The sequence below is a fragment of the Lactuca virosa genome, chromosome 3 (assembly GCF_052849685.1).
Source record: "Lactuca virosa cultivar CGN04683 chromosome 3, Lactuca_virosa_CGN04683_v6, whole genome shotgun sequence".
Lineage (NCBI taxonomy): Eukaryota > Viridiplantae > Streptophyta > Magnoliopsida > Asterales > Asteraceae > Lactuca > Lactuca virosa.
In genome coordinates this window covers 115,674,458-115,688,970 of record NC_136428.1, presented here as the reverse complement: position 1 = coordinate 115,688,970, position 14,513 = coordinate 115,674,458, and positions in this window count along the sequence as shown.

Genomic DNA, 14,513 nt, shown 5'->3' with positions numbered 1-14,513 from the left:
CGAGTTCCCCTGTCTGTTTGGGCTATCTTAATGGATTAAACCCCTACACTTCAGATCCAAGCTTCATACTTCACAATAACCTTGAAAAATGTCCTTTTAAGGGTAAAGTTTCTGACTTTACCCCTTAATACCACTTGTTAAAGGGTTTAGCTCAAACCCTAATTCCTTGGGACCTAGAACTTGGTCCTTAAGCCTCCCTTACACCAAACTCAAGCTTACAACCTCATATCTAAACCCCTAACACTACTTGGACACGTAAAGTTCCCACCTTTCCCACATGCATGGCCTTTTTGGGGCTAAAAAGGCCAATATGACTCTCTAAAGCTTGCATGGGGGCTCCAATGGCATAAAGTTTGCACCTTTATGTCATAACAGCCCCTCTAAGCACTAGATCTAGAAGAATACCCTCTTGGGTCGACTATTTCCCAAAAGCTACCAATCTTGGACCAAAACCCACATAAAGAGGACATAAATAGATCTAATGAACTAATGGCCAAGATAGAAACTTGATTACCAGAAAATGTAGCAACTGGAGTGTAGCTTCTGGATCTACTCTTTCCCTCTTGAGCCCTTTATCTTCTTCTTCTTCCACAAGCTTCAAAAGCACACAAGATCACTCAAAATGGCTCACACACTCAAAGAAAGCTCTAGGGTTTCGTGGATTAGGGTTTGGGACAAGCAGGCTATAAATGAGGCCAAGGGGTGGGGGTTAAAGAGCTTAAATAGGGTGCGGAACCACGAAATTAGGATTTCATCCTAGCCGAGCTACTCGTCAAGTCGAGGGCTCTTGACTCGTCGAGTAGATGGCTCAAATCCCGTGCATAATCTGCCTTCTACTCGACGAGTTAGGGCCACCAACTCGTCGAGTTCCTCTCTTAAAATGAATAAATAAATAAGTTAAATGTATACCAGGAACCAGGTGTTACAATTCTCCCCCACTTGTCTTAGAATTCGTCCTCGAAGTCTGTTGCATCTGAAAACAACTCCGGGTAGTGCTCCCTCATCTCCTCCTCGAGCTCCCATATCCACTCTGAACCCTTGCGGTGCTGCCACTGCACCTTCACTAACTGCACAACCTTGTTCCTCAAGGTTTTCGTCTTGCGATCCAGAATCGCCACCGGTCTCTCGATGTAGTTCAGGCTGTCGTCAACCTTAATATCCTCCAAGGACACAATCATTGAATCATCCACTAAGCACTTCCGCAACTGAGAAACATGGAAAGTGTTGTGGATCTGACTGAGCTCTGCCGGTAGATCCAACCGATAAGCCACCTTACCCACCCGAGTTGTAACCCTGAAAGGACCAATGTACCTGGGGCCCAGCTTTCCCGGTTTCCGGAACCGGATGAAACCTTTCCATGGTGACACCTTCTGGAGGACCATATCTCCCTCCTGAAACTCTAAATCTGATCGCCGCTTGTCGGTGTAGCTCTTCTGCCGACTCTGAGCTGTTTGGAGCCTGCTCCGAACATGCTGGATCCGCTCTGTAGTCTTGAGTAATCCCTCAGTACTCCCCATGACTCTCTGACCATCCTCGCCCCAACAGATTAGGGTCCTACACTTCCGCCCGTAGAGCATCTCAAAGGGAGTTCGATCTATGCTGGCGTGATAACTGTTGTTATACGAAAATTCCACTAGCGGAAGATACGTATCCGAACTGCCACCGAAATCCAAAACACATGCGCGTAGCATGTCCTCGAGAGTCTGTATCGTCCTCTTGCTCTATCCGTTTGTCTGAGGGTGGAAAGCGGTGCTGTAGTGGAGACGAGTACCCATCTCCTCGTGAAACCGCTTCCAAAATCTGGAAGTGAAACGGACATCTCGGTCTGACACCACCGAGGCAGGCACCCCATGTCGTGCCACTCTCTCACGCATATATATCTCGGACAGCTTCTTGGCCGATATGCTCTCCTGGATCGGGATAAAATGAGCGCTCTTGGTCAACCGATCCATGATGATCCATATCGAATCTACCCCACGTGCGGACCTGGGAAGCATGGTAATGAAATCCATAGTGATATCTTCCCATTTCCACATGGTAACATCCAACGGCTGCATCTTGCAGTGTGGTCTCTGATGCGCGACCTTCACCTTCCTATAGGTCAAGCACCTCTCTACATACTACGTTACGTCCCGCTTCATGCAGGGCCACCAGTAATCAGGGCGAAGATCCCGATAAATCTTCGTCACCCAGGATGGATGGAAAACCTCGACTTATGGGCCTCATCCATCAGAACCTGCCGTACTCCGCCCCAGTACGGAACCCAGACCCTCCCTTGCAGAGTCAGCAACCCTCGGTTGTTATAATCAAACGAGGCCACCCGGCCTACAATCCGCTCACACTTCCTTCAGGCCCTCAACCTGCGCCTCTCTAATCTGCTCCAGCAATGGAGTAATCACTGTCATCCTCAAACATATATCTTTAATCGGAGCCGACACCGCCTTGCAGCTCAGGGCATTGGCCTTGCCCGGGTGGTAAAGGATCTCACAATCGTAGTCCTTCACCACATCTAACCACCGACGCTGCCTCATGTTCAGATTCGGTTGATCCATGACGTACCTCAAACTCTTGTGGTCCGTGTAAATGGTACAATGGACTCCGTAGAGGTAATGCTGCCAAATATTGAGGGCGAAAACAATAGCCCCCAGCTCTAAATCATACGTCGGATAGTTAGCCTCGTGAGGCTTCAGCTGCCTCGACACGTAAGCTAGCACATGACCCCGCTGCATCAAAAAACCGCATCCATGCCCGTAATCGACGCGTCACAGTAAACCACGAAATCATCAAATCCCTCGGGCAGAGTTAAGATCGGTGCCTCGCATAACCGTTATCTAAGGGTCTCGAAGGCTGCATGCTGCTCAGGCCCCTAGCGGAATGTCACCGACTTCTTGGTCAGTCGGATCAGGGGTACAGCGATCTTGGAGAAATCCTGGATAAATCTCCGGTAGTAATCCGCTAGACCAAGAAAACTCTGAATCTCATTTGGAGACCTCGAAACCTCCCACTGCATCACGGCCTCTATCTTGGCCGGATCGACCATAATACCCTTCTGGTTGACGAGATGCCCAAGAAACTGCACCTCGCGCAACCAGAACTCACACTTGGAGAACTTCGCAAAAAGTCTGTCCCTCCTCAGTGTCTCCAGCACCTCCCTCATGTGCTCCTCATGCTGCTCCTGAGTGTTAGAATAGACCAAGATATCATCGATGAAAACTATCATAGACCAATCCAGCATCGGTCTGCACACTCGGTTCATTAGATCCATGAATGCGTCTGGAGCATTGGTGAGCCCAAATGGCGTCACCACAAACTCATAATGACCATAACGAGTCCTAAAAGCCGTCTTCTATACATCCTCCTCTCTTACTCGCATCTGGTGATAACCCGATCGCAGATCAATCTTGGAGAACCAAGATGCACCCTGTAGTTGGTCAAACAAATTATCGATCCTCAGGAGGGGATAACGGTTCTTCACCGTTACCTTATTCAGCTCCCGGTAGTCTATGCACATCCACTGTGAACCATCCTTCTTTTTCACAAAAAGGATCGGTGCTCCCCATGGTGAACTACTCGGCCTGATAAATCCCTTGTCTAGCAGCTCTTGCAGCTGCGTAGACAACTCCTGCATCTCGGGAGGAGGCAACCGATATGGTGCCTTGGCTATCGAAGCCGCACTAGGGACTATGTCGATCTTGAACTCAACCTGTCTCTCCGGAGGTATCCCAGGAAAATCCTCCGTCAATACATCCAAGTACTCTCGCACGACCGGTACATCATCCACTGTTGCCTTACCCTTATCCCGGGTATCCATCATATAAGCGACATAACCTGCGCAACCCTGCTAAAGGTAACGTCTCGCCCTCGCTGTTGAACATAAAACTAGTCCGCGTTGTGGCCTCTCGCCCTGAATCACTAACCCTCCCCACTAGGAGTCTGAACCCTCACTAACTGTTGCTCGCAGTCGATCACTAGCCCATTGGGGCTCAGCCAATCCATACCCACTATAACCTTATTCCCTCGCAGGGGAATAGGAACCAGATCCACTGAAAACTGCTCATCGAATAAATGTTATGTACAACCTTTGTGAACCCTCGCAACCCTAACGGTCATGTCATCTGCTATCTCCACATCAAGTAGGCAATCCAGCTCCCCCGGAGCTCCTACGAATCGCTTGCTGAGCACGAGTGACACAAAAGATCGGGTTGCACCCGAATCAAACAGTTCCAAGGTGGATATATTGTTCACTAAGAACGATCCTATAACAAACACATAAACATAAGCAATAATCATAACAAATAAAGAGATAATGAGAGAATACATACCCGTCACAACATTGGGAGCCGCATGTGCCTCCTTAGCAGTAAGCTGGAAAGCCCTACTCCTTATCGTAGGCACATCTGCCTGACCCTAACTGCCATCTGTAATCCTCAACGTGGTAGGAGCGGGTGCCGCTACCTGTCCTGCTGCTGCTAAACTCGGACACTGGGCCTTCTTGTGGCCCCTCTGATTGCACTGGAAGTAAATTAGATCTGAAATTGTTGTGGTGGTGGTGGTAGCTGTACAATCCCTACTCATGGGACCTGTTCGGCCGCATTTGAAGCAGCCCGAACTCCCCGCCCTGCACGCCCCCTCGTGCATCTTGTCGCACTTGCCACATCGGCTGCGGCCCTGCTGGTTCCTCAATCTGTGATCTGATAACTTGGGCTTCTTGCCCGCACTGCCTGTCTGAACCCCATCTAGTTTCCTCTTCCTCTCCATCTCCAAATCCAACTCCCTCTCTCGAGCCCTAGCAATCATATCCTCCAGCGTCTTGCAGCTGGAGTGGCTCACAAACTGGCGGATATCACTCCGCAACATCTCATGGTATCTTGCATTCTTCATCTCCTCGTCTGCCGCGTAATACGGAACGAGAAGGGCCCTCTCCTTAAACATGGCAGTGATCTCCGCCACAATCTCTATCGTCTGCTCAAGATCCTGAAACTCCCTCACTAGCTGTTGCACCTCAATTACAGGTGCAAACTCGGCCATGAACCTGGCTGAAAAATCACTCCATGTCATAGCATCTAAAACTGTATCATCCCAAATGGATCGTCCGACCTCCTCCCACTAATCATGTGCCCTGTCCTTCAGAAGACAGGATGCAAGTCGGACCTTGTCCCCCTCAGGACATCTGCTCGTGCGGAACACGTTGGCGACATCAACCAACCATCTGTTGGTAGCAATGGGGTCCCGAGCCCCATGATAGTCGGGAGCTCCACAAGCCCTGAACTCCTAGAAAGTCAGTATGCGTGACCCCATCATGGCTGCCACCTCAGTGCGGAAAACGCTCAGCTTCTCATCCAGAAGCTCCAAAATACCCTCCTTGACCGAACCAAAGATCACAGAAGTCTGATCTAAAATGTTGCGTGTGAGCTCAGATGAAATAAACTCCCTCATCTGCTCATCCATCTGCTCGGCTCCAGAGCCCGAGCCTGATCCCTCACCAGTGCCTGACGTGCCAACCGGCCTAGTGCGTAGCGTCACCATATTGAAAATACACCATAATAAACATCAGTATACTCATCATATCTCGAGGGATCTCACATACTACAAGTTTCCTGGGTTCATCTCACCCGTCCTTGATTCGAGTACGGATCCTCTGCTTTCAGTAGTACGGGCCCATACTACCTTCCACATATATTCGTAGTTTCCTCAAGAACTGCCTTGACTCCACCAAGTCCCTTCTTCTACTACTGCTGATCTCATGCTAATCTCATCCTAGACTTGCCCTAGGGTACTCGCCAACCGACTCCCCGCCATCAACTGCATAAGAAGTCCCTGCTATCTCCCCCTATCTAGCTCGCAAATACCATTACATATCACTAAGACTAGATAATTCTTCGAATGAGAGGTTCTACCTTACAACGGTTAGACCCAAACGAGAGTTGCGAAATAAGGCTAAACCTAACCTTCTGAAATTATTTAGTCCTCACAATATGTAACTTAACATATTCATTTACTAGTTAGTAAAAGATAACTAGAACTCCTAAAAGCACAAAGCAAGCAGCATTCGAGCATCGAGTAAACATAATCAAGCATATCACATTCAGGCCATCACTGACTAATATGTACTAGCATGTGTTTCATAAAGCTGAGATACATATAACAGGCACATAAGGCATCCTCCCTAGATCCTTAGTCCTAAACTAGCATGCAATTCTCATAAAGCTGATACACATATAGTAGGCACACAAGGCATCCTTCCTAAATCCTTAGTCCTAATCTAGCATGCAGTTCTCATAAACATATCATAACATAAACTTGTATGGGTAATTTGGGAGTACTTACTTGAGCTCGGTTGATTGCATGAACCACACCCTTTTTCTTTTTTTCAAAGTTCTTTTTCTCTTTTCAAAATTCTTTTTGTAAAAATGATTTTCTTTTGAAAATTTTTCATACTAAGTCCTTAGTTTGAGTTCAGACACACCCGAGTGTGTGCCCGAATCCCTCAAACCAAGGCTCTGATACCAACTTGTAACATCCCAAAAATATAGACCAAAAATTTTCGTTTTAAATCAATAATAAAAACTATCAATAATATCCATCACATAAAAATCATAGTCATGTATCTCAAAAACATCATCATATCTGTCATAGTATCAAAATCATATATCATAAATCATAGTGAATCCTCCCAGGCTAAAAAAAATAATGGTGTGTGCCATGCAGTCATCCCGAGCTCTTCCCCTTACTAGCAGAAGTACCTGAAACCAAAACTGAAAACTGTAAGCACAAAGCTTAGTGAGTCTCCCCAACTACCACATACCATACACATATCACATAACATATATTGGGCCCCGCCCCTGCTACATCGAGTCAGACTCGGCATCGGCTTTCCCGACATCGGGCCCCGCCCGGCATCGAACCCTGTTCGGCATTGGGCCCCGCCCGACATCGAGTAGATCTCGGAATACATGTGAGCATAATCAAATAATACACATAACCCTAAACATATATCATTATATTTAAACATTTCCTCGGGCCCCGCCCGGCATCAGACTATAATTCAGAAACATACTAACATTCCTCGGGACCACCCCGACATCGGACCGAGGTCCGGAAACATACAGGCACAAACACATGCAAGAATCACAAAGACATCAAGCATACAAGCATTCCTCGGGACCGCCCTGGCATCGGATCGCAATCCGGAAAAGCATATAAACCTATATCGGGCCCCGCCCGACATCGGACCGTAGACCGGGACTACTACTAACTAGATGGGCCAACCTTGGTGCCTTAGACCCGTTCCTACTGGAGGAAAGTCACCTCGAATGCTAGCTGTGAAATCTCGTGTGAGGAATCTCTGACGGCTACTCCAACGAATCCGTGACTATCAATTTCACAATAACACTTAATCAAAATATGATAATCCTTCTTAGAGTAAAATGACCATTTTACCCTTGGTCAAAGTCAACATCCTGGTCAAAGTCAAAGTCAAGGTCAACTCCCAGTCAACCCAACTCGTCGAGTTATCTCCCAACTCGGCGAGTTCCTGTACTACTCAGACTCGTGGTCAACCGAGTCAACTCGTCGAGTCCCTTAACAGACTCATTGAGTTCTATCTGGCATACAATTGGGACAACCCGGCTTCAACTCGTCGACTCCCTTACTGGACGCGCCGAGTTCCCTGTCTGTTTGGGCTATCTTAATGGATTAAACCCCTACACTTCAAATCCAAGGTTCATACTTCACAATAACCCTGAAAATGTCCTCTTAAGGGTAAAGTTTCTGACTTTACCCCTTAATACAACTTCTTAAAGGGTTTAGCTCAAACCCTAATTCCTTGGGACCTAGAACTTGGTCCTTAAGCCTCCCCTACACCAAACTCAAGCTCACAACCTCAGATCTAAACCCCTAACACTACTTAGACACGTAAAGTTCCCACCTTTCCCACATGCATGGCCTTTTTGGGGCTAAAAAGGCCAATAGAACTCTCTAAAGCTTGCTTGGAAAAAGATATGTTGGCGTTGGATGGTGGAAAAAATAGGGATGGTGGGGGTTTGACTTAGTGGGGTCAATTGTAGTGATGCATATGGTGGTGGTGGTGGTGGTGGTAGTGGTTTTATTATTCTATATAAATATGGGAATGACGGTGGTTGGTGGGTGATGAGGATGGTAGTGTCGAAGCGGAAATGTAAAATGATGGTGTAACGGTGGTATATGGTGGTAGCGATGTTAATTTATTTAATAGTGAAATAATTCTAAAAACCAAAAAAGGCAAATAGATGGGAATTTTAGTTTCATGCTTAATTAGACGACATATACAAATGGTAACATCCTCAGGGATTGTGAATGCATGTTTTGGAAACCATAACGGTTAGTCCTGTCAAAAATTCTAAAGTTGGACAAAAAGTGCATTTGGGTGTAAACCAAGGAGACCAAAACACAATTCACTCATAAAAGCTAATTAAGTGTAGCAGAAAAAAAAGGGAATACCGCTTAGCAAGAATCATAAGCATTAAGTATGTTATAATCACAAACATCAGGGTATAAGGCTGGTGTGAGTGGTGCCACCGAAACCGCACTACCTGCGCTGCCACATATGCGTCACATGATTTTTTACCACACAAGTGTGGTTTCTTGCCACACCTAAGGAGTGGTGCCACACTTTTCTTTATTTTTTTTTGTTTTGTTTTATTTTTTTTTAAATAATTTAATTTAATAAAACTTCTTTTTTAATAAAAAAAACTTAATTTTTCATTACTTGAAAATAAAAAAACATTACATTGCATTACTAAAAAAAAACACATTACATTAAATAATCCTACAAACTTAAAAAAACACACATCAAACGATTAAAATAACTTAAAATAACACAAATAAAATAACTAAACCATACTACATAAATTCGTTCTCCGAGAACTCGTCTTCCGAGTCATCTGGTAGATCCAAATTAAGGTTAATGTGTTGAATCCCGTAAATGTGTTCCACCAAGTCCGTACAAAGATTGTGAAATGTTTCAGTGCAACGTATCTCTGCTCTCCTGTTCATATACCCGTCGCCACCAATTTCTATTGGTTGTGTCTCGGGTATTGTTTCTTCCTCGTCATATACACATATCGCTTTTCTTTCATCTTCAATAATCATATTATGCAATATGAGACATGTATACATGATTTCTTGAAGTTTTTCCTCGCCGAAATAAATTGCTGATTTTTTCAATATGAACCAACGTTTCTTAAGAGCTCCAAAAGCACGCTCGACATCCTTCCTAGATCTTTATTGAGCTCTCTTGAATTTTTTTCGTCTAGAACCATGTTGCCACGTAAACGATTTAACAAACACAACATACTCAGGATAGATCTCATCAACAAGATAATAACCATACTTATATGGCGTTCCATGCACTTCAAAAGAAGAATCTGGTGCAGATCCGTCGTATATGTTGTTAAATATAGGTGAACGATTAAGAACGTTGATGTCGTTAATTGAACCGGGAGAACCAAAAAAAGCATGTCAAAGCCACAGATCCTGTGATGCAACTGCTTCAAGTATGACCGTTGGGTGACCATGATCGCCTCGGGTAAATTGCCCATGGTGTGAGGTAGGGCAATTTTCCCATGCCCAATGGAGACAATCTAAACTTCCTATCATTCCAGGAAACCCATGCACACTAGCATGGTGAGCTTGCAATTGTAAGATGTCATTACGTGTAGGCTTACGCAAATATTTTGGACCATAAAACTGAATCACAGTTTTGCAAAAATAGTGGAGACTATCTCATGCAGTCCTAACAGACATCCTAAAACTCTCGTCCAACGCATCAGGCGTAATGCCATATGCTAACTGACGAAGTGCGGCCGTGCATTTTTGTAAGGGAGTGAAACCGGGTGTACCTCTAGCATCGGAACGTTGTTGGAAAAAACTGCACTCCCTCGTTACATCTTCAACTATACGTTCGTATAAACGTTTGAACATTCTGAAGCGCCTACGAAAATAGTACCCTTGATAAGTGGCATTCTCTTGAAAGTAGTCTTGTATCAAACATTCGTTGGCTTCTTCACGATTTCTGCAAATATATCTTCATGTTCTCCATTGACAATTTTCGGATGCGTTATTGCATAAAGCATCATATGTTTGTTCCGCCATTTGAGCACAAGCAATAGCAGCATCAAAAATAAATTGAAATTCTTCAGAAGATAAAGAAGATGACATTTTCTATTAATTTTGAGAGAGAAAGCAATAGAGAAATGTAAAGGTTTGGTTTTGATTTAAAAAATAATGAAATAGATGGTTTAATTTATAGGAAAGAAAGAATAAATAAATAAATAAATAAATTTTAACATATTTCACCATCAACCTATCAAAATTTGCGGCCAAAAAAGGGTGAGGTGCAGCCTAACTGCACTCGAAATCGCATAGGGGGGGGGGGTGTTCCCCTGCCTATGTGGCAAGAAGTGCGGTAGAAACCGCACCACTCCCTTGAGTCTTAAGAGTAAGTATTTATGGTTATTTAAAAATAAAAAACAATACATAAATTGTCCAAGACTATGATAATTTCCAATAGTTTAAGTTATTCATTTACTCTATTTAAAAATAAATATCTAGGATAATAGCATTTAAATAGTTGACACTTTTTAACAAGTTTAAACCTAGGCGTTACGATTCGAAGTCCGAACATAATGTTGAAATCTTCAATTGGGTTTAAGATAAGTTTATAGAGTATTAATGAAGTTCTTAACTTAATTATCATAGAAAATCCATTGACTCATTGGGTTTCAGATTTAATTATGCTATTGATGTTTAATTATGTTTTGGAGTTGAGTTTCAACATCATTAAATTCAAATACTAGATGAAACCAAATTCAATTGTCAGTTTTAAAGTTGTAAGGCTTAAAAATTGGAATTATTAGATGGTATATTTGATACAGGTTTTAATTAGGCTAATGATGTTGATTGGGATGTAATGTGATGTTTGAACAAAGTATCTGGATACCCATATGAATATTTGTTCATACTTTGTTCTATATTGTAATTTAGATCAGTACGAGTCATTTGGCACAAAATATTTGGATAGGTGACATTAATACAAAGTTGTAATAGTACAAGGAGTTTAATGATATTATATAAACAAAAGTATTAGGGAGAATGACTTAAAAAGGTAACGAAGTTTCCAAAATGTACAAAAAAGACCATTGTCTTTTTTTAGTACGCAAAATACAATCGAATCGGCTATTGTAGGTAACCATCAGGTTACCCGGTTATTAAATGTTCAAAGAATATCATTGTTATTTTTTTAGTACAAAAAATATTATTAAAGTAACTATTTGTACACATAATACCAACGAAGTATACAAGTGTTCAAATAAAACCTTGTGGCAACCGGTTACTTCAGGTAAACGGAAAAATGACTTAAAAGCGTAACAAAATTTCTAAAATGTTCCAAAAATATCGCACTTTTTGTTAACTTTGTTGTTGTCGGATTATGTAGAACACAATCACCATAGATCATGCACCGTCATATAAGTTCACAACAGTTGTGCAATCTCTATCATTCCCTCACTCAATCGTTCTTACATTAACATGTGAAGTAAGTGGGTAATAACCTTAGTTAAATGCTCTTGCTTCCCTATCGTATTATATGCCTCAAACCTAAAATATGTATACGTTATATAGATACACATATTGTACATCATGGTTAGCCATTCATTAGTGTTGCGGCAGAAGACAGACACAAAGGAGAAACGAGTGTGACGTTATGTCATGGGAATTCCTAAATGTGGATGTACAGAGTAGAAGTTGTGTTTAATTATTCGGGACCAGTGAGAGATGAATGATCAGAAACAATCAGCGTCATGTGGCTGATTTGATGACAATTTGTAGTCAAAGTAGAGAGAGAATAATATGTGTTGGAGCGCTTGAACGACTTGCATCCTAATTGATGGATTCTTACTTATGTGTTTTTCTTTGATTGTATTTGGATACAAACTCATCAAGTGAGGGAATGAAAGAGAGTGTACTATTGGTGTGAACTGGTATGAAGGTGAATGATCACTAATGACCGTGTTCTACATAACCCGGAAACAATGAAGTTAACAAAAGGTGCTCTGAAAAAATCACAATGGTATTTTTTTGAACATTTTGGAAACTTCATTTGTATTTTTTTGTACTAAAATGTTTACTTCGTTGGTATTCTGTGTACAAATGGTATACTTCAATGATATTTTTTGTACTAAAAAAGCAATGCTATTTTTTGAATATTTTGGAAACTTTATTACCCTTTTAGGTCATTTTTCCGTTTACCTGAGGTAACCGGTTACTGCCAATGTTTTAAAAACCGGTTTTTTAGTTGAACCGGTATGGTTACCGGTTTCCGGTTCAACCGGTTTAACCGATTCGACCGTTGAGTAAACCGGTTTCTATAATTTTCATTTTTTCTCGTATTTTCATACACATACATACATACACAAATTAAGAATTTGATGTCCACAAGTTCAAACATTAAAATACACATGAAAACAAGTTGTAGATCAATATAAATACATTAAAATAACTCATAACCATAAGTTCTATATCAATCCACGTGCATTAAAAAGAAAATAAAGTCCAAGATGAATATAAACACATCAAAAAACTATATAACATTTATCATATGTTTTTATTCAGAAAAACTTGAATAAATGTGAAAAAACTATCAAAGTTTATTATGCAAAAGGTTTCAATTTCATATGTTTTTATTCAATTTAACTGGTTTAACCGGTTTAATTGAACCGGTTCAACCAGATTTTTGTAAAAACCGGCCGGTTCGATCCGGTTCAGAAATAAACATAAAACCGGTGATAGTTGAACCGCTCCCTTCCCCGATTCCCGGTCCAACCGGTTCGACCGACCGGTTTAAACCGGTTTTTAAAACATTGGTTACTGCAAGGTTTTATTTAAACACATGTGTACTTCGTTGGTATTCTGTGTACAAAAAATATAATTTATTGATATTTTTTTTTACTAAAAAATAACAATGGTATTTTTTTGAACATTTTAAAAACTTCGTTACCATTTTAAGTCATTTTCCCTTTTTATTACTGCATGAAATGAACTTATTTAAAATTATATGTTTAAAGACTTGTTCACCGGGGTGACCAAGTCATTGATGCCAAGTGGAGGAGCTAATGAAGAGAAAGGCTTGAGGAGTGGGACTTATAACCGGATATAGATCATCCATGCTAGCACATCTAAGAAGTATTTGACGAGCTCGGTAATCCTTCATAGAAAAGCCAAATTCGTCAAATTTAATGCTATATTTATGATCATGAGTAAATTTGCGCATGCAAATAAGATTTTTAATGGTTTGTGGAGTAATAAGGATTTTTTTAAGGATAGGGTGCGAAAAGGATTTGGACCGAGAGTTGAGTTACCCATTTTTGTTACGGGAATCTAAGATCCATCACCAACTAAAACAGAACAAAAATTAATGCACTTATCGCAAAAGGTATTGAGTATACCTGATTCAACGTGGATATGTGATGTTGCACCGGAATCTATGTACCAGTCTACGTTCCAGGGTCCTTCAAGTTCATGGTGCTAGAGGATTGCGGGAGAGTCGTGTCTTCTTCTAAAGAAGCTGAAAAAGTGAACTAAGGACCAGGATTTTGCTGCCCAGCATGTAACGCTTGTTGTTATAGGTTCCCAGAAGAGTTGTAGGCCCAATTTTGTTGCTTAGTGGGATGCTACCATGGGCCAGTTTGTTGGTACATATGCTACCACGTACCATGATATGGAGTCGGAAGAAGCCCTTAATAGAACTGACGTCGCTGCATAGGAATCAAGACATGAAAGGGAATCGATCCTCCCCACCCGCTGGAATTAACACCGCCAGTGGAGTACTTACCTGCAATCACCGGCATAGATCAAGGACCACCACGACCACCGCCATTGTTGTTGTTACGTCTGTTGTTGCTGCTGCGTCAGTGGTGGCGACCACCACCTCTGCTACCATTTCTCATCCCTATATTGTTTTGAGACCCAAGATGAGAATTGTGAGATCTAACGCCCGTGAATTCGGGCTAGACTGTCAAGGGATTTAGTTATGATTATTCATTTTATTGCATAATTAAAATCATCTAATATAAAATTGTAAATAAATAAGAATCCTTCGTACGCAATACGGTTTATATATGTTCTAATTATATTTATTTATTGCTTACATGTTTTATGTACAAATATTATGGGCTTATAATATTTGTATAAAACTTATTATAAACTTACCGAATTACGTTAAATAAAAATTTCTAAATAAAATATTAATAGGAAAAATAATATTGACAAAAATTTATAGTAGTCGTGATTACGAACCCGTGAGTATAAAGAACGTCAAAATCTAACTTAGTGTGAAGAAGATATTATTTTTCGAAATTTCGCGTTCGACACAATTGGTTTTTAATTGATTAAGTATGTACAAGTTCCATTACAAGTTATACAATGGATGAAAGAATCAAAATGGATCTTAGATTTAATTGAGACAGCCTGGACCTCGC